The 22,784-nt window shown below is 33.1% G+C and overlaps 1 long non-coding RNA gene across 3 annotated transcripts; it reads right to left on the bottom strand.

Moving 5' to 3' along the window:
- Positions 1-1,372: 1,372 nt before the first annotated feature.
- Positions 1,373-16,999, bottom strand: LOC127862848 (uncharacterized). Of its 3 annotated transcripts, none has more exons than XR_008040816.1 (3): positions 16,644-16,999; positions 16,161-16,297; positions 1,373-1,768 (listed from the first exon to the last, which is right to left on the bottom strand). It is a non-coding gene; the product is annotated as an uncharacterized LOC127862848 (long non-coding RNA). The 3 variants fall into 3 exon arrangements; XR_008040818.1 differs by lacking the exon at positions 16,161-16,297 and adding an exon at positions 2,183-2,319; XR_008040815.1 differs by lacking the exon at positions 1,373-1,768 and adding an exon at positions 15,196-15,746.
- Between the last annotated feature and the right edge of the window lie 5,785 nt (positions 17,000-22,784).

The following is a 22,784-nucleotide window of genomic DNA, read 5'->3' as shown; positions in this document are numbered from 1 at the left end:
TCGGACGACGAATTTAAGGACGCGCAGAACGTGTTTTTTATATAATGTTATGGGTATGCCGTGTGTGATCCGATGCATCAATGGCGCCCATGTTAAAATCATTTCCCCGAGAACAAGGAACGACAAAAGTACAAACAAAAATCAAAACACGTAAGAACTAGTATCTTACCTTTCATTATCCTTTAAAATCCATCTAATAATCCATTTAACTCAATAATTGACGATTTTGCATCTACAGTAGGGTCTTTAATAATTATTTTAGCATAGTTAAATAAAGACCCTTAGGCCCCTATGCCATTCTATCACTTTATTCAAATGAGTTTATGAACGCGATAAACTTTCCTCTTCGTCACACGCTACGTCATGTACTCGACATTACTGCTATTCAAATGAACCGGAGCAGTTTATCTAATAATAGCCGTTGGTAAACTCGGTTGCATTTGCAGATTTCTGCATACAAACATAATTATGTTTAAACTTGCACAATGTTTTATTTATCTATGGTAAATGCCCTTATTGTACGAGAAAATTATTTAATATATAAATACACAAATAATGGAAAACATTCCAATACACAACAGATAAATGAGTAGAAAATACCCGTGTACAAAATGGGACGTTCCCCATTCCAGTGTGGTGCTATTTTTACCATCTTATACTTTACACAGCTCTATGCCTAACGTGAATTAAATAGGAAAGCAAACATAGCAGATTATTCATTAACTGTGCGATATGTGTATGGCTTGTTGTACATTCTTGATATTTAAGTTAAATGTCAAAAGTACATGCTTTGGTTATAAACAATGCACATTGCACGAAATAAGGAAAATGTGATCAATTGACAAGTCAGATATGTCGACATACAGTACATGTAGAAAACATGTGAAATAAGTCGCGTTTATAATAAATCGTCAAAAAAATGGGGGAAATGACGCAATAAGTATGTCATTTTATGACGCCATCAATCAGCAGATTCATTATACGGATGGCGAAAATTATGTCATATGACTAGATTTAAAGGTTGAACGTCGTATAATTTTGAAGCTTTTAAAGTTTTGTCGACTTTGTTTTTTTATGAAAAATCATTCAGTGGTAAAGTAAATATAAATAAAAAAATAACAAAACAAAAATCGTGTAATTTTATATTTTATTTTAACAGTTCTTTTGGTGAACATGTCATATATATTTTTTCTGCAAAATATGCACATTTTCTTCTAATGGGTGACCTTAAAATTCGCTCAATGAACCAAACAATATCGACCTAATTTTAGCGCATATCGCATGACGTCATTTAAAAAGTAGTCCGTGCACGCGATAGGTATATTCCACAGTGTTGAATACAAGCAAGTATATTCCACAACGTGTTATACCGTCAATGTCGCGCTGAAAATGGGATAAATAACAGTTATGAATGTAATCGGCGTATAAATATCGCAATTATGAATGTAAACGTTATGATTGTAAAGTTATAAATAAATGTATTTATAACAGATATGCTTGTAAAACAACTTATGAAAAATGTAAAAAAAATAACAAATAATAACAAAAGATATACGCCAATAACAACAGCTAACAACATAAGATATAAGTCAACAATAGCCACTAATAACCTAAGATATATGGCATCAGTTACAACTGACCAGATCTATCGGGATTTTGCAGCAAACAGATCTCCACCTTCAGTGTCTGTGTTGCGTAGCATTACATGGTAGAATATGTGCCACTTACTCGGTCTCATATGTATAGCTTTCGTCCATGTGATTAATATCTATAAAATAAACATACCGGTACAATTAAAATAACTATGATTCTGAAATACAAAGAAAGTTCAAATGTGTACCGGTAATTTTTGCCTGCATAGAAATGGGATATTAAAGTACATTTAATACTTATTAAAAATATATAGAAATTATCATACATGTACCATGAAATAATTGAGATACTACCTAGTGTTTTGAAAAGATCTTACATCACAATATCCTTTTCATGCTTAATTCAAGCAAATATAACAATACGAAAAAAACATTACACAAAAATACATTGAGAGACAAATAATCGTAATGGCTACTTCGGAGAGATTATCAATATGCGATAGAGCGCACATGTAAAATGTGATATAAACCATCGAAACATTGCAAGTAGTAAATGGAATATTTTTATTAATAATTAAAACACTCAGTACCTGTTTTACATCAACAGCGCTTCATATTAATGTCGGTGCTATATTAACAACGTGCTTGCACGCTTCTGTCCCGCCATTTTTGGCTGCAATTGGACGCATCCGATACAGAATTATGCGATGCATTTCTGTTGCTGTTTCTGAAATTTTAATATAATTTCATCATATAATTCAAAGGTATCCCATTATCTACAACCAACAAAGAAACAGCATATCAGTCTTATAAATGTTACTGCACTGCATTTAAACTTTGATGAATACAGCACACGGGCAGAATATTCATCATTCATCATTATTCATTGGAGTGTTTGAATCTTTAGGTGTTGTATTCAGTTATTTACAGAGCGTTTACTTTAATAAAATAAATGATGGAATTAACAACAATATTCCAGGTAAGGGTTGACCATAACAGTTTCTTTATTCAAAACTAATTTAGTTTTGTTTGTTCTTAATGTTATGTACGCAAATCACTAAATAAATGCATACCCTTTTTGCAAATTTCCGGTTTCCCATCAATTTCCGTTCCGTAGGCCGTACTGACAAGCCGGACTTCGACACGATCGCTATAGCGATGCATGTGTTGTCAAGTCTATATAGTGGGAGACCCTATCGCATGAACATTCGTGACCGTGCGTGTTTGTTATGTGCTGGATTATAATTAATCCCTTTGTGTGCGTTTGAGCTAAACGTGTTACAGGCTAGCTTACCTCCGCTCAATATCAAATCAATATGCAATCTATGAAATCTTAAATCTCGTTGTAGAGTGATTATTGTCTGTGATTGACTCATAAGATGTCTGTATCATGATTTGAGGAGATTTAACACATTATAGAATTATTCCTTTAAATGCATATGAAATTCAAATACTGTAATTAATGTGTGTGTGCATTGTTTACGTTCGGGCGCGTTATTTTGCGTTTAGAGTATTATTCGATAGTATTACTCCCCTATTATATTGCTACATGCCTATTAATGAAAATAATTCAGCAAATAGTCAATTCCGTGTTGTTTCATAAATATAAACACAACTTTAGTGGAACAAGAAACGTAGCACGACTTTAACAAAATATTTGTCATGTCTTTTGGACTGAATGAAGTTTTAATTTAACGTAAACATACTCCATGATATTGTGTTTATTCTATATGTCCAGTGATAAGATCCGATTCGTGTTGATTTGCACATTTTGTTTAATCATGCGTCACACGTTTCGGATTTAATAATAAGTTAAAATGCAGTAAAACGGTCCCCGAGCTCGAAAGCGATTTAAAAAAAAGTTAACACTACGACAACGGCTTAACATTATTAACACATTTAAATTGGGGCATATATTTTCATCGGATATAACTTACCAAACAATATGGAAATAATAATAAAATGTCAATAATTATTCAGCTTATGACCGTATAAAATAAAATAAAACTGTTTGGGTATATCTGAATATTGTTGATGCATGTACGCTTTAAGGGGTGTTGCTGCAGTGTTGCTGATTTTTTTCCACCAAATAGATATTGCTCAAAATTTATATTCAAGTACTATATACAAATACTTTATGAAAAATGAAATGAAAATATAGGGTCGCCGGCCTTGTTTTGATTTTATTCACCATTTTATAACATGTACTTTTTCATTTAAACTGGAAAATCTCTAATTGCCTCAAACCAATTAATAACCTATGAAATAAACAACATATAGATATAATATAAGCTGAGATACATAAAATACCATTTAATTAAACAACACAATGCCAAAAAATGGAGAACACAAGTTAAATAAAAAAAAATTATGTCACACCAAAAAAATCAATTTTTTACTATTTTTAACATCAAAATGTAATTTATAAAAAAATCTGTCAAATAGAATTCTGCAAAACTGCTCAAATATTTTCATCTACGTGTTGTCATCATACAGCACAAATAAAAAAGGGGGTCACCGCACTTTTAACCGAGATTTTTGTTTTAACTATCCCTACCGTCTACGTCAAATTTTATAAAAATACATCAATTAGGCAAAATCCAAGTACCGGTACATAGACTGTAAGAAATATGCATAAACATTAGAAATTGTTTACAATATTTACTGGGATCACAACAGCTTACCAAAAGACATTAATAAAAACAATATTTAATCACAAACAGAATACCATACAGTATCAAACTCGACCTTAATCATTAATAACTTACAAGTACTTGTTCACAGATTTCGGCTTGTTTTGAAGTTTGTGATTAAATGCTTTCAATTGATACATTTAAACGACATGACTAAAAAGCTCCAGTATAAAACAAGAATGAAATTAAAGAAATAAAAAAAGTAAAAAAAAAAAGTTAACCCCACCTGGGATCGAACCACTGACAATTGAATTATGAACCAACTCGGTCATTTCTGATGGTTACAATATACTAAATCATTTTTGTGTTCAATGCTATACCCTCTAAAGAATGGAACGTCATTTATTTGAAGACACAATTCTCTGTATGGGCACTTGCCGTGACTTTATTTTTGAATATTTCTGTGTGCATGTGGTAGGGAAAACATTGTTGTATACTACAAATTCAGTGTTTTGCTTATAGGTTGGAGACTACATGAGATTTTGACAGATGGCGGGAAACCCTCATCAACTGGAGACAGCCGGTAAAAAGGTGGCCTTAAAACAGTGACCGTTGATTCGCGTCGAGTTCTTTCTTACATACTGGATGACCTATCTTTTTTATTGTGTAAATCCATTCGGCTTGGCATGCTCTTTAAGAAAAGGTATGGGTATGCGGGTGTCTACGCGCAAAAGTTTGACTTTATTTTTCGTTGAAGTTGTCGGTTTTACATTGAATTTGTTAAGGAAATCTTTTGGTATATTGCAGGGCCCTCACACTTCTTTGGGGGAAGGGGTCCACAGCCCTTAGAAGGGGGAATTTTCGCGGCATTTCCCTTTTTGGGGGATTTTTTTTTACTTACTCTCTCATTATTACATTTGTACATGTTTGCACTATATTCATTGCATTTTTCATAATTAAGTATGTTTGACAAGATTAAATTGAAATAGAATTGAGATATAATAATCATGAGACACATCTTTCTATAAAAAAAAAATATTTGCTTTTTTAGGGGGAATTTTTCCCCAAAAAAGGGGAAAAAAGTATACTTTTCAGGTGGGGGACTGCCGCCGAATTACGGCGGCAGATTTAATAGATTGAGGGCCCTGTATTGTGACCTGATGATACTGATAACAAAAATATTGAGTTGTGATAATAGCATCATCGGTGTTGCTATGGTAGCAGACCACGGTAGACACACACTCTCTCGGAGCCGCGGACGCCTTCTTGATCTCCACCACGCTCAATTCAGAAAACAATGAACCTGCAATCATAAAAACACATTCACTGCACACAAGTAGTCTGAAACTTACATTTAAGATATAAAAAAAGCATATGGAACCTGAACAGGTGATACTGTTGACAAAAGTGAAAAAATTGCAAGGCCGCAAACAGTGGCTTCAAAATAAACGTTTTACCATGTACGAAAGTGGCTGGGGACGAATGAAATGGTAATGATAGCCTGCTTTTGGAATGATATTTTTACACGCCAAACAAAGCACAACCCATAAAACCATGAATAAATACCACGTATCCAGGTGGTTTTCGCACAATACTTCACAGCGTGACCCTACCAGCGATTCCAGCTTAAAAAGAACCCAAAATACAATATGCCTACCGCAGTTTTCCTTCCTGAGTAACAAAGAACACAACAACAACAAGAGGTCATGACCCCACAGTTTCGCATTTGAAAATGGTCATATTCTCAGGATTAAATGCAATTTGGGGATACAATAAGACCTATTACCCTCAAATTTGACATGCAAACCTACCCTTTCCCAATATTTCACTTTTTGAGGGGCCAATTCGCATATTTCTGCTTCCTACCGTGTACTGCTACCTATAAATATATTCTTGGTTAAATAAACTGCCGCAACACCCCTTAACTGCATTTTAAAATGTATGGGTATGGGTTTTCGCATGTAAAATGTTACGCTTTATTGCCGTATTAATTGCCTATAAAATATTATGATACTTTTTTCAAGTTATCGTTCCCTTGACATGAAGTATATATACAAATGATATGTAATTCGTTTCAATACAGATTACTGAAGTGGTTCGAAACAGGATGTTCCTTTTTTATCATATTGAAACTTTTAAATGGAAGTATATCTAATTTGTTGCGTCTAGCCGTTTTATGTAATTTAGATATATACTTCTTACTCGTCAACCATGACATGATATCATTCTAAGAAATTTCGTATCATTTCAGCTGTTGATTGAATTTCTAAGATCACCTTCTCCTAAAACATAGTAACCGGGGACAAGGCTGTTTTTCTCCTACTGATTTTTCAGTGTTTCGAATAATTGTGTAGTTATATGATTCATATGTGTTCATCTGTTGTCTCAAAACATGTACGTTCATGTACGTCCATTGTACTTTAGACCAGCGAAACACCATTTACCCTCAAATCTGTTTTGTTTTGTTCTGTTGTTTTTTATTTGTTCAAGCGAATGGCCATACTTGACAAACTCAACATAACATATTATATGATAATTGAAATATTAGAACACATAGAACAACACAAGTCGATTAGATTTAATAGAGAAGGCGTCGATTTAAGATTACATGAACTGTTATGTGTTTAAGATTGTCTAAAACAAAAATACTTAAATTATCTCAATCAAGTTTTATAAAATGACACGAATTGCTTTGTAAGGAGAGGTCGTTCGAGAATTTTCCTTTTGAATCCTTTGTGTTGTTTTTGTTGTTGTCGAGCTCGATTATAGTAAGCTTGATATAGCTGCCACAAATGTTAAGCACATCTGAGTGCGAGCATGAGTTGGTCAGTCAATCCAAGCTTCACTGGACTGTTATTGCAACATTTATTATGGGATTGTATTATTGGTTTCTTTTATGTTAACCATTAAGAAAAGGTACATTGATTGTAAGACCCGTGTCTTTCGAGACCCACCATTAATAGAGGTTGACAATTAAATGTGGGCAAAAATCAGGATTGTTACTCCATCATCATTCAAGCATTTCTGTAATAACCTACCGCTAATGTTCACCATCAGGAGACGTTTTGTCGCGTGTAATATCCGGCTTGGTAGATAAACATTCAAGGCCATGCCAAGAGATCAACGATAACATGTGAACATCATTCAACTTGTCCTGATTATAATTTATAACTGATCAGACTTTTGAAGAAAAAAAACGTAATACAATTATTCGATGTGTGTCTTGTGTGAAACCCATTTCCATAGCTCAAACGTCAAAGGTAAAATTTGGGTTTAATCCAACATATTTGGACTGTAAATTTATCATGAAACTATCTATGAAACTTCCTATCAAAGTATTGTGTGCAAATCTTGCGTTTCGCACAGGGTAATGTCGAACTTAATTTTTAAGTTAAATCTAGGCATGATGCATGTCTAATTAAACTGTCACTTCCTCATTTAAGGCAATTTTTAAACAAAATGCTTCACCCTGATGAAGAACATGGTGTGTTTTGTTCTGGTGTCAATGTTGCACTTTTAAAAAGTAAAAATAAATAAAGAAATGAATGGCATACTTCAAACGGGTTCGACATTTTGCTGAGAGATATTATATTAGAAACAATGAACTAAGTGTGCCGCAGACCTTAATTATGTTTGTATCTGTGTAGATAACAACTCTAGGATCAGTCATGTAAAATTTAGTCTAAATTGGGCTTTCATTTGTATAAATTTTGGGACGGACGTCATTAGACGACAGACAAAAGCCGGTAACACAATCCCACGTCGATGCACGTCATGCAAAGGTAAAATAAGCATTACAATTGTATTGTGAAATTTAGCATTAGTTTCTTATCTGTGATGCGAATATGTTATCAAAACACATTAATTAATGACACAATGGGTGAGCGCAACTTCATCATTTATGATGCGATTTTAGTATTGCTTACTTATATGCTCACCATTAAGGTTCGAACGTCAAGCATGATTAATCCAGTGATGTTTCTCTGCTGCCCGTAAGCCTTCGTGTGAAGATATTCTACAAGATAACTCTCTGCTGTGTGGAAGACGAAACTATGGAGCATCCTCCGGTGTCAGGTGTCCGACACTCCATATGGGACTCGCTCATACTGGTAGATACAATGTAATGTGGGAAATTCCGAGGCGAAATGCGCCACGTGATTTCATACAACTGAGTTTACCGTCTTTGTTACGGCAGTCAGAATTAAGCAGATTTCAGGGTCGTATAACAATGATAATATCCGGTCGTTCTAGGGTCAAGAAAACAAGAATAAGATTGACGTTAAAAATGGCACAATATTAATAAAATCAGCATTAGTAATTCTGTCTGTAAAGCTGATAACAAAAAGTCAAAAAGTTGCCAATGGCACGCATAGGGCATGTTAGTGCCGGTGCACCATGGGATGTTCTCCGGTCACACCAAGATGCAATTGGTACATCATCGTGTAAACATATGTGTTTAAGAAATATGCCGAGACCATCCCCTTGCAAAAGCAAACAGCTGTTTGCTACTAAAATCCTTTCATTAAAACCTTCTAACACTATGAAGAGAGGTGGGTATGCTCACATATGTTCTCGTATATGGCCTCAGCGATTTCCCGCTAAGATAACAAAGGCAAATATACTTTACGGATGCAGGGTGTTCAGAGCTCGCGAGATTTCCTGATGTCATACGGCAACGGTAGCTCAACACAGTAAAGAAATACAAAATGTTTACGACTACAAGCTGTCATCTCATCGGTACCAAAAGAGAAAAACGGAAGTGATTCAACGAAAATAAACACCCAATATGGGTACTGCCCGGAAGAGGAAATTGAGGGTCCAGTGAGGGTTGTCATCACTATATGGAAAACAGCATATGTCTAGTAGTGTTTCTTAACATTCAATTCATTATTGCATGTATGATTGCCCTTATGACGGTAATTGTCAACGCGGAGGTGCATGTATGTTTGTAATTGGCCCTGGGGCTTGTGTTATGTGACAGTCATAGATTGTAAGAAGATAAAATAATTAAAGCTGGACAGCGAAAGTAACTACAATTAATCAAGTGTTTAAATATATTTAATCCCTTTCAGGAGAGAATGGCCCAAAGGACACCAGCGATATGAGCGATGCGTCGATACTGGTGTACGGTATTGGACATCGGTTGATCGGGCATATCTTAAATCAGTATGAGCCTATAGACAAAGTGCTCTACTCATGTGTTTTGGGCAAGATTTCACAAAATACAAGAGGCACGTAGAAGAGGCCAGTCGGAAGGTTGTGTTTATCTACTCACCAATTTTAAAGAGCAGTGGTGACCGCAGATGAGGATTATATCATGCACTTAAATGTTTTTTTCTGATTTCGGATTTGATGCAATACAAATAATAATAAAGTAGTACTGTCTGCATTATGGAGCACAATAAAAAATTGTAATACTTTATTTCGAACTCATTCAGGACAATGTTATTGCAACAAATAAACATATTCATAGACTATACACATATATTTATAAAGACACCGACACCAAAAAAAAAATAACAATCACCGAATTATGTTTAACAAATATGACAAAAACATGTATCAACCTTATAAAAGAAAATTGATAACCTGTTTAACGTATATTCGTGTATTACAGAAACGTTTTATACAACATATCTTCAGATTTTGTTTCAAAACACAATATCGTTAAATATTTTTGTTCAAAACAGCATAACTAATTAAATTCGTATTTTATGAACATTTTCCTTTCCAGGCAAGGAAAACATTTGGGGCGACGAAATGCATTACACAAATGTGAAATGTGTAAATACAATTTAGATTTAAGTATTTTGGCCCTAAAGTCCATAATGATCTTCGTTAATTCGACTAACTAACAATAGCAATTAAACAAACACTGGTAAAATATGGTACATAAAGAAACGTTAAGGGAAAATTTAAGTATTTAAAATAAACCAAGTTTCCTAATGAACATTTAATAAAAATTAATTCAAACGCAACACAAAATAAATAACGTAAGAATTTTAACAAAAATAATAAAATCGTTATACTAGTAAATGGACGGACTTGTGAGTGTGCATCAATAAAAATAATTCAACCATAAATCATTTCACAAATATTTACACAGTGTACACTACAATCAGTATCACAAAAATCAATCAAACACAAAAACTAAACAAAATATACATTTATATGTATAAAAATATACAAATAAAATATCAAAGATAGTATTGATGAGCTAATCAAAAAATTAAAACGTGTTTGATTGCGTAATCTATGCAATATGCAAGCAGTAACAAAAACAAGAAACATGGTAAATCTAATTATTCAATAATCAAAATATATGTGTTGATATAAAATATTATTAATACAATATTTATATACACAATCTCATGAACATGTAAAAGATCTTTAATAAATACATATCACAGATTGATATAACAAAATTTGAACTTTAACTTGCATGTAATAAGCTTCAAAGCATATTCTTACTACCACAGTTATGCTGGTAAACATTTGTAAATACAAACATCTTTGAAAATAAGTCAGTGTAAACATAGACGTATATATATATATATATATCAAACGGATGATTTTAAATATCACATAATGTCTTGTAAACGCCTTATAAATATCATATTTATCGTTGTAAATGTCTTATAAATATCACAGTAATGCTTGTAAACGACTTATAAATATCACAGCTATGCTTGTAAACGCCTTTATAAATATCACAGTTATGCTTGTAAACGTCTTAAAAATATCACAGTTATGCTTCTAAACGCCTTATAAATATCACAGATATGCTTGTAAACGACTTATAAATTTCACAGTTGTGCTTGAAAACAACTTATAAATATCACAGTTATGCTTGTAAACGATTTATAATTATCACAGTTATGCTTGTAAACTATGTTAAAGTATCACAGTTGTGCTTGTAAACGATCTATACATATCACAATATTGCTTGTAAACGATGTATAAATATCACAGTCATGCTTGTAAACGAGGTGTAAAAATCACAGTTATGCTAGGAAACGCTCTATGAATATCACAGTCATGCTTGTAAACGCTGTACAAATGTCACAGTTATGCTTTTAAAGTTGTATAAATATTACAGTCATGCTTCTAAACGATGTGTAAGTATCACATTTATGCTTGTAAACGTCGTATAAATATAACAGTTATGCTTGTAAACGACGTATAAATATAACAGTTATGCTTGTAAACGATGTATAAATATAACAGTTATGCTTGTAAACGATGTATAAATATCACAGTTATGCCTGTAAACGCATAATAAATATATAAGTTATGCTTGTAAAGGCCTTATCAATAGCACAGGTATGCCTGTAAACGCCTTATAAATATCACAGTTGTGCTTGTAAATAAAGATAACTTTTAAAAGACATGTTTGTAAAAACAACTGCTTTTTTGTTAAGATAAAAATTCCAAATAGTTATCACAGACATGCTTATAAAACAACTTATACCATAAGATAAACGTCATAAATAACAACTTATGGCATAACATATACGTCAAAAATAAAAACCAATAACATAAAATAAACGTCAACAATAACAACCATTAACATAAGAAAACGTCAATAGTTACAAACTGACCAGATTTATCCCATTAATAGCCCCATAAATTAGACAAGCTATGAAAGTGAAACAAAAACACTCGAACACTCGGTAAGTACATAAAGAAATATTTAAGTAAATTTTAAATATTTTAAAGTTTCGTACTTAACATCAAATTAATTTAATTCAAACGCAACACAAATCAAGAGCATTAATGGACGGATTTACACAGATAATAATGCATTCAACAGATAATCCTATCACCAATATTTATAGTATGTACACTTAAGTCGGTATCACAGAAAACAAGCAAGCTTAACGCGTATATTTATGAATTTTACAGACAAAATATCACAGATAGTGTTGATGAGCTAATCAGTTTTAAAAATAAACGTGATTACGCTATATGTATACCATATGCAAGCAGTAACAACATAAAAAAAACATTGAAAATCACAATATTAAATAATACCAATCTATGTTTGTCAATACAAAAATAGGATTTATAAAATGTGTAAACACACAATATAAAATCACATAAAAAATATTGAAAACTTTTCAAATCAAAATAGTGTAACATACTTGTGAACACCCCGAAATTCCTAAATATTACATGTGTGTCTGTTAGCATAAAGATCTTTATGAAATACATATCACATGTGCATATGACATCATTTTAACCTATATTTCATACAATGTGCTAAAATGAATCCTAAAAATAAAGCTGTTATGCTGGCAAACATCTTATAATTATCATACTTGTGTTGATAATATAAAAATCTGTTTAAAGAAATTCTTATGAAGAATAAATATCAAACCGATGTATATAAACAGGAAACATATCCTTGTTAACATCATATAATTGCCACAATTTCGTTTGTAAATAGAAATCAATTAGAAAATAAGTAAAACATGACAATATAACACTCAAACTAGTGAAATAAAATATCACAGAGCTTGTTAACGCTGTATAAATATGACAGTTATGCTTTTAAACGATTGTATACATATCACACTCATGCTTTTTAAACGATGTATAAATATCACAGTCAGGCTTGTAAACAAGATATAAATATCACAGGTATGCGTGTAAACAATGTATAAATATCACTGATATGCTTGTAAACGATGTTTAAATATCACAGTTATGCTTGTAAACGATGTGTAAATATCACAGTCATGCTTGTAAACAAGGTATAAATATCACAGTTATGCTTATAAACGATGTATAAATATCACAGTTATGCTTGTAAACGTCGTATAAATATCACAGTTATACTTGTAAACGAAGTAAAAATATCACAGTTATGATTGTAAACGATGTATAAATCTCACAGTTATGCTTGTAACGTTGTATAAATATCACAGTTATACTTGTAAACGATGTATACATATCACAGTTATGCTTGTAAACGTCGTATAAATATCACAGTCATGCTTGTAAACGATGTATAAATATAGAGAATACTAGGTTAGCGTTGAATACAGAGAAGTTTATGTTGCGAGGCTTAGAACGCCGGAAGCGCGAGCCTTGGCGAGCGCTTTCGGTGTTCGAGCCGAGCAACATAAACTTCTCTTTATTCAACGCTAATCCTAGTATTCTATTTATCCCATTTGATTTTTTTCAACGTGACAATTAACATAAATAGATCTAATAACCTTAACAATAATTTTAATTCAGTCATAAAAGCGCTTAAAATCTAACAAATGTAACCATGCGTAGTGATATACATGTATTTGTTCTGGTACGCAAAATAGTCTTTAAAAAATGCACACACAAACTGTAAAACAAGTAAAAATGTCACCATATGCCTACATTCAATTTTACGCAGTATGCGAATTTTAACACATTACGACCGCGAAAAGAAGATTTTACTTACTATAATTCATTTTATTTTCGAAAGAAAATTATCAAAATTCAATATGGCGGCGAATGCTTCTGACAAAATGCTGTCGATGTCAACATACATGTACACCATCGACGACCTAGTTCTGGCTACCATAACTTTAAATATCGCTTTTTATGATTTTTGACTGGCGCGACTTTGTACAGGTCTGTCAATACTAAATAAACTGTACGCTGAAGTTTCTTTAGCTATCGAAGACCTTGACAATTTTGACGAGTAAACAGACAATTGCAGCGACTGACACTTTATTTGACAAAATATACAGGGAAATACGTTTTCCGACTTCGGACGACGAATTTAAGGACGCGCAGAACGTGTTTTTTATATAATGTTATGGGTATGCCGTGTGTGATCCGATGCATCAATGGCGCCCATGTTAAAATCATTTCCCCGAGAACAAGGAACGACAAAAGTACAAACAAAAATCAAAACACGTAAGAACTAGTATCTTACCTTTCATTATCCTTAAAATCCATCTAATAATCCATTTAACTCAATAATTGACGATTTTGCATCTACAGTAGGGTCTTTAATAATTATATTAGCATAGTTAAATAAAGACCCTTAGGCCCCTATGCCATTCTATCACTTTATTCAAATGAGTTTATGAACGCGATAAACTTTCCTCTTCGTCACACGCTACGTCATGTACTCGACATTACTGCTATTCAAATGAACCGGAGCAGTTTATCTAATAATAGCCGTTGGTAAACTCGGTTGCATTTGCAGATTTCTGCATACAAACATAATTATGTTTAAACTTGCACAATGTTTTATTTATCTATGGTAAATGCCCTTATTGTACGAGAAAATTATTTAATATATAAATACACAAATAATGGAAAACATTCCAATACACAACAGATAAATGAGTAGAAAATACCCGTGTACAAAATGGGACGTTCCCCATTCCAGTGTGGTGCTATTTTTACCATCTTATACTTTACACAGCTCTATGCCTAACGTGAATTAAATAGGAAAGCAAACATAGCAGATTATTCATTAACTGTGCGATATGTGTATGGCTTGTTGTACATTCTTGATATTTAAGTTAAATGTCAAAAGTACATGCTTTGGTTATAAACAATGCACATTGCACGAAATAAGGAAAATGTGATCCATTGACAAGTCAGATATGTCGACATACAGTACATGTAGAAAACATGTGAAATAAGTCGCGTTTATAATAAATCGTCAAAAAAATGGGGGAAATGACGCAATAAGTATGTCATTTTATGACGCCATCAATCAGCAGATTCATTATACGGATGGCGAAAATTATGTCATATGACTAGATTTAAAGGTTGAACGTCGTATAATTTTGAAGCTTTTAAAGTTTTGTCGACTTTGTTTTTTTATGAAAAATCATTCAGTGGTAAAGTAAATATAAATAAAAAAATAACAAAACAAAAATCGTGTAATTTTATATTTTATTTTTAACAGTTCTTTTGGTGAACATGTCATATATATTTTTTCTGCAAAATATGCACATTTTCTTCTAATGGGTGACCTTAAAATTCGCTCAATGAACCAAACAATATCGACCTAATTTTAGCGCATATCGCATGACGTCATTTAAAAAGTAGTCCGTGCACGCGACAGGTATATTCCACAGTGTTGAATACAAGCAAGTATATTCCACAACGTGTTATACCGTCAATGTCGCGCTGAAAATGGGATAAATAACAGTTATGAATGTAATCGGCGTATAAATATCGCAATTATGAATGTAAACGTTATGATTGTAAAGTTATAAATAAATGTATTTATAACAGATATGCTTGTAAAACAACTTATGAAAAATGTAAAAAAAATAACAAATAATAACAAAAGATATACGCCAATAACAACAGCTAACAACATAAGATATAAGTCAACAATAGCCACTAATAACCTAAGATATATGGCATCAGTTACAACTGACCAGATCTATCGGGATTTTGCAGCAAACAGATCTCCACCTTCAGTGTCTGTGTTGCGTAGCATTACATGGTAGAATATGTGCCACTTACTCGGTCTCATATGTATAGCTTTCGTCCATGTGATTAATATCTATAAAATAAACATACCGGTACAATTAAAATAACTATGATTCTGAAATACAAAGAAAGTTCAAATGTGTACCGGTAATTTTTGCCTGCATAGAAATGGGATATTAAAGTACATTTAATACTTATTAAAAATATATAGAAATTATCATACATGTACCATGAAATAATTGAGATACTACCTAGTGTTTTGAAAAGATCTTACATCACAATATCCTTTTCATGCTTAATTCAAGCAAATATAACAATACGAAAAAAACATTACACAAAAATACATTGAGAGACAAATAATCGTAATGGCTACTTCGGAGAGATTATCAATATGCGATAGAGCGCACATGTAAAATGTGATATAAACCATCGAAACATTGCAAGTAGTAAATGGAATATTTTTATTAATAATTAAAACACTCAGTACCTGTTTTACATCAACAGCGCTTCATATTAATGTCGGTGCTATATTAACAACGTGCTTGCACGCTTCTGTCCCGCCATTTTTGGCTGCAATTGGACGCATCCGATACAGAATTATGCGATGCATTTCTGTTGCTGTTTCTGAAATTTTAATATAATTTCATCATATAATTCAAAGGTATCCCATTATCTACAACCAACAAAGAAACAGCATATCAGTCTTATAAATGTTACTGCACTGCATTTAAACTTTGATGAATACAGCACACGGGCAGAATATTCATCATTCATCATTATTCATTGGAGTGTTTGAATCTTTAGGTGTTGTATTCAGTTATTTACAGAGCGTTTACTTTAATAAAATAAATGATGGAATTAACAACAATATTCCAGGTAAGGGTTGACCATAACAGTTTCTTTATTCAAAACTAATTTAGTTTTGTTTGTTCTTAATGTTATGTACGCAAATCACTAAATAAATGCATACCCTTTTTGCAAATTTCCGGTTTCCCATCAATTTCCGTTCCGTAGGCCGTACTGACAAGCCGGACTTCGACCCGATCGCTATAGCGATGCATGTGTTGTAAAGTCTATATAGTGGGAGACCCTATCGCATGAACATTCGTGACCGTGCGTGTTTGTTATGTGCTGGATTATAATTAATCCCTTTGTGTGCGTTTGAGCTAAACGTGTTACAGGCCAGCTTACCTCCGCTCAATATCAAATCAATATGCAATCTATGAAATCTTAAATCTCGTTGTAGAGTGATTATTGTCTGTGATTGACTCATAAGATGTCTGTATCATGATTTGAGGAGATTTAACACATTATAGAATTATTCCTTTAAATGCATATGAAATTCAAATACTGTAATTAATGTGTGTGTGCATTGATTACGTTCGGGCGCGTTATTTTGCGTTTAGAGTATTATTCGATAGTATTACTCCCCTATTATATTGCTACATGCATATTAATGAAAATAATTCAGCAAATAGTCAATTCCGTGTTGTTTCATAAATATAAACACAACTTTAGTGGAATAAGAAACGTAGCACGACTTTAACAAAATATTTGTCATGTCTTTTGGACTGAATGAAGTTTTAATTTAACGTAAACATACTCCATGATATTGTGTTTATTCTATATGTCCAGTGATAAGATCCGATTCGTGTTGATTTGCACATTTTGTTTAATCATGCGTCACACGTTTCGGATTTAATAATAAGTTAAAATGCAGTAAAACGGTCCCCGAGCTCGAAAGCGATTTAAAAAAAAGTTAACACTACGACAACGGCTTAACATTATTAACACATTTAAATTGGGGCATATATTTTCATCGGATATAACTTACCAAACAATATGGAAATAATAATAAAATGTCAATAATTATTCAGCTTATGACCGTATAAAATAAAATAAAACTGTTTGGGTATATCTGAATATTGTTGATGCATGTACGCTTTAAGGGGTGTTGCTGCAGTGTTGCTGATTTTTTTCCACCAAATAGATATTGTTCAAAATTTATATTCAAGTACTATATACAAATACTTTATGAAAAATGAAATGAAAATATAGGGTCAACGGCCTTGTTTTGATTTTATTCACCATTTTATAACATGTACTTTTTCATTTAAACTGGAAAATCTCTAATTGCCTCAAACCAATTAATAACCTATGAAATAAACAACATATAGATATAATATAAGCTGAGATACATAAAATACCATTTAATTAATCAACACAATGCCAAAAAAAAAATGGAGAACACAAGTTAAATTAAAAAAATATATGTCACACCAAAAAAATCAATTTTTTACTATTTTTAACATCAAAATGTAATTTATAAAAAAATCTGTCAAATAGAATTCTGCAAAACTGCTCAAATATGTTCATCTACGTGTTGTCATCATACAGCACAAATAAAAAAGGGGGTCACCGCACTTTTAACCGAAATGTTTGTTTTAACTATCCCTACCGTCTACGTCAAATTTTATAAAAATACATCAATTGGGCAAAATCCAAGTTCCGGTACATAGATTGTAATAAATATGCATAAACATTAGAAATTGTTTACAATATTTACTGGGATCACAACAGCTTACCAAAAGACATTATTAAAAAACAATATTTAATCACAAACATAATACCATACAGTATCAAACTCGACCTTAATCATTAATAACTTACAAGTACTTGTTCACAGATTTCGGCTTGTTTTGAAGTTTGTGATTAAATGCTTTCAATTGATACATTTAAACGACATGACTAAAAAGCTCCAGTATAAAACAAGAATGAAATTAAAGAAATAAAAAAAGTAAAAAAAAAAAGTTAACCCCACCTGGGATCGAACCACTGACAATTGAATTATGAACCAACTCGGTCATTTCTGATGGTTACAATATACTAAATCATTTTTGTGTTCAATGCTATACCCTCTAAAGAATGGAACGTCATTTATTTGAAGACACAATTCTCTGTATGGGCACTTGCCGTGACTTTATTTTTGAATATTTCTGTGTGCATGTGGTAGGGAAAACATTGTTGTATACTACAAATTCAGTGTTTTGCTTATAGGTTGGAGACTACATGAGATTTTGACAGATGGCGGGAAACCCTCATCAACTGGAGACAGCCGGTAAAAAGGTGGCCTTAAAACAGTGACCGTTGATTCGCGTCGAGTTCTTTCTTACATACTGGATGACCTATCTTTTTTATTGTGTAAATCCATTCGGCTTGGCATGCTCTTTAAGAAAAGGTATGGGTATGCGGGTGTCTACGCGCAAAAGTTTGACTTTATTTTTCGTTGAAGTTGTCGGTTTTACATTGAATTTGTTAAGGAAATCTTTTGGTATATTGCAGGGCCCTCACACTTCTTTGGGGGAAGGGGTCCGCAGCCCTTAGAAGGGGGAATTTTCGCGGCATTTCCCTTTTCGGGGGATTTTTTTTTACTTACTCTCTCATTATTACAATTGTACATGTTTGCACTATATTCATTGCATTTTTCATAATTAAGTATGTTTGACAAGATTAAATTGAAATAGAATTGAGATATAATAATCATGAGACACATCTTTCTATAATAAAAAAAAATATTTGTTTTTTAGGGGGAATTTTTCCCCCAAAAAGGGGAAAAAAGTATACTTTTCAGGTGGGGGACTGCCGCCGAATTTCGGCGGCAGATTTAATAGATTGAGGGCCCTGTATTGTGACCTGATGGTACTGATAACAAAAATATTGAGTTGTGATAATAGCATCATCGGTGTTGCTATGGTAGCAGACCACGGTAGACACACACTCTCTCGGAGCCGCGGACGCCTTCTTGATCTCCACCACGCTCAATTCAGAAAACAATGTACCTGCAATCATAAAAACACATTCACTTCACACAAGTAGTCTGAAACTTACATTTAAGATATAAAAAAGCATATGGAACCTGAACAGGTGATACTGTTGACAAAAGTGAAAAAATTGCAAGGCCGCAAACAGTGGCTTCAAAATAAACGTTTTACCATGTACGAAAGTGGCTGGGGACGAATGAAATGGTAATGATAGCCTGCTTTTGGAATATTTTTACACGCCAAACAAAGCACAATCCATAAAACCATGAATAAATACCACGTAACCAGGTGGTTTTCGCACAATACTTCACAGCGTGACCCTACCAGCGATTCCAGCTTAAAAATAACCCAAAATACAAAATGCCTACCGCAGTTTTCCTTCCTGAGTAACAAAGAACACAACAACAACAAGAGGTCATGACCCCACAGTTTCGCATTTGAAAATGGTCATATTCTCAGGATTAAATGCAATTTGGGGATACAATAAGACCTATTACCCTCAAATTTGACATGCAAACCTACCCTTTCCCAATATTTCACTTTTTGAGGGGCCAATTCGCATATTTCTGCTTCCTACCGTGTACTGCTACCTATAAATATATTCTTGGTTAAATAAATTGCCGCAACACCCCTTAACTGCATTTTAAAATGTATGGGTATGGGTTTTCGCATGTAAAATGTTACGCTTTATTGCCGTATTAATTGCCTATAAAATATTATGATACTTTTTTCAAGTTATCGTTCCCTTGACATGAAGTATATATACAAATGATATGTTATTCGATTCAATACAGATTACTGAAGTGGTTCGAAACAGGATGTTCCTTTTTTATCATATTGAAACTTTTAAATGGAAGTATATCTAATTTGTTGCGTCTAGCCGTTTTATGTAATTTAGATATATACTTCTTACTCGTCAACCATGACATGATATCATTCTAAGAAATTTCGTATCATTTCAGCTGTTGATTGAATTTCTAAGATCACCTTCTCCTAAAACATAGTAACCGGGGACAAGGCTGTTTTTCTCCTACTGATTTTTCAGTGTTTCGAATAATTGTGTAGTTATATGATTCATATGTGTTCATCTGTTGTCTCAAAACATGTACGTTCATATACGTCCATTGTACTTTAGACCAGCGAAACACCATTTACCCTCAAATCTGTTTTGTTTTGTTCTGTTGTTTTTTATTTGTTCAAGCGAATGGCCATACTTGACAAACTCAACAAAACATATTATATGATAATTGAAATATTAGAACACATAGAACAACACAAGTCGATTAGATTTAATAGAGAAGGCGTCGATTTAAGATTACATGAACTGTTATGTGTTTAAGATTGTCTAAAACAAAAATACTTAAATTATCTCAATCAAGTTTTATAAAATGACATTTAATGCTTTGTAAGGAGAGGTCGTTCGAGAATTTTCCTTTTGAATCCTTTGTGTTGTTTTTGTTGTTGTCGAGCTCGATTATAGTAAGCTTGATATAGCTGCCACAAATGTTAAGCACATCTGAGTGCGAGCATAAGTTGGTCAGTCAATCCAAGCTTCACTGGACTGTTATTGCAACATTTATTAAGGGATGGTATTATTGGTTTCTTTTATGTTAACCATTAAGAAAAGGTACATTGATTGTAAGACCCGTGTCTTTCGAGACCCACCACCGATAGAGGTTGACAATTAAATGTGGGCAAAAATCAGGATTGTTACTCCATCACATCATCATTCAAGCATTTCTGTAATAACCTACCGCTAATGTTCACCATCAGGAGACGTTTTGTCGCGTGTAATATCCGGCTTGGTAGATAAACATTCAAGGCCATGCCAAGAGATCAACGATAACATGTGAACATCATTCAACTTGTCCTGATTATAACTTATAACTGATCAGACTTTTGAAGAAAAAAACGTAATACAATTATTCGATGTGTGTCTTGTGTGAAACCCATTTCCATAGCTCAAACGTCAAAGGTAAAATTTGGGTTTAATCCAACATATTTGGACTGTAAATTTATCATGAAACTATCTATGAAACTTCCTATCAAAGTATTGTGTGCAAATCTTGCGTTTCGCACAGGGTAATGTCGAACTTAATTTTTAAGTTAAATCTAGGCATGATGCATGTCTAATTAAACTGTCACTTCATCATTTAAGGCAATTTTTAAACAAAATGCTTCACCCTGATGAAGAACATGGTGTGTTTTGTTCTGGTGTCAATGTTGCACTTTTAAAAAGTAAAAATAAATAAAGAAATGAATGGCATACTTCAAACGGGCTCGACATTTTGCTGAGAGATATTATGTTAGAAACAATGAACTAAGTGTGTCGCAGACCTTAATTATGTTTGTATCTGTGTAGATGACAACTCTAGGATCAGTCATGTACAATTTAGTCTAAATTGGGCTTTCATTTGTATAAATTTTGGGACGGACGCCACTAGACGACAGACAAAAGCCGGTAACACAATCCCACGTCGATGCACGTCATGCAAAGGTAAAATAAGCATTACAATTGTATTATGAAATTTAGCATTAGTTTCTTATCTGTGATGCGAATATGTTATCAAAACACATTAATTAGCTGACACAATGGGTGAGCGCAACTTCATCATTTATGATGCGATTTTAGTATTGCTTACTTATATGCTCACCATTAAGGTTCGAACGTAAAGCATGATTAATCCAGTGATGTTTCTCTGCTGCCCGTAAGCCTTCGTGTGAAAATATTCTACAAGATAACTCTCTGCTGTGTGGAAGACGAAACTATGGAACATCCTCCGGTGTCAGGTGTCCGACACTACATATGGGACTCGCTCATACTGGTAGATACAATGTAATGTGGGAAATTCCGAGTCGAAATGCGCCACGTGATTTCATACAACTGAGTGTACCGTCTTTGTTACGGCAGTCAGAATTAAGCAGATTTCAGGGTCGTATAACAATGATAATATCCGGTCGTTCTAGGGTCAAGAAAACAAGAATAAGATTGACGTTAAAAATGGCACAATATTAATAAAATCAGCATTAGTTATTCTGTCTGTAAAGCTGATAACAAAAAGTCAAAGAAGTTGCCAATGGCACGCATAGGGCATGTTAGTGCCGGTGCACCATGGGATGTTCTCCGGTCACACCAAGATGCAATTGGTACATCATCGTGTAAACATATGTGTTTAAGAAATATGCCGAGACCATCCCCTTGCAAAAGCAAACAGCTGTTTGCTACTAAAATCCTTTCATTAAAACCTTCTAACACTATGAAGAGAGGTGGGTATGCTCACATATGTTCT

The sequence above is a fragment of the Dreissena polymorpha genome, chromosome 16, assembly GCF_020536995.1.
Source record: "Dreissena polymorpha isolate Duluth1 chromosome 16, UMN_Dpol_1.0, whole genome shotgun sequence".
Lineage (NCBI taxonomy): Eukaryota > Metazoa > Mollusca > Bivalvia > Myida > Dreissenidae > Dreissena > Dreissena polymorpha.
This window is presented reverse-complemented; position numbering and strand designations above follow the sequence as displayed.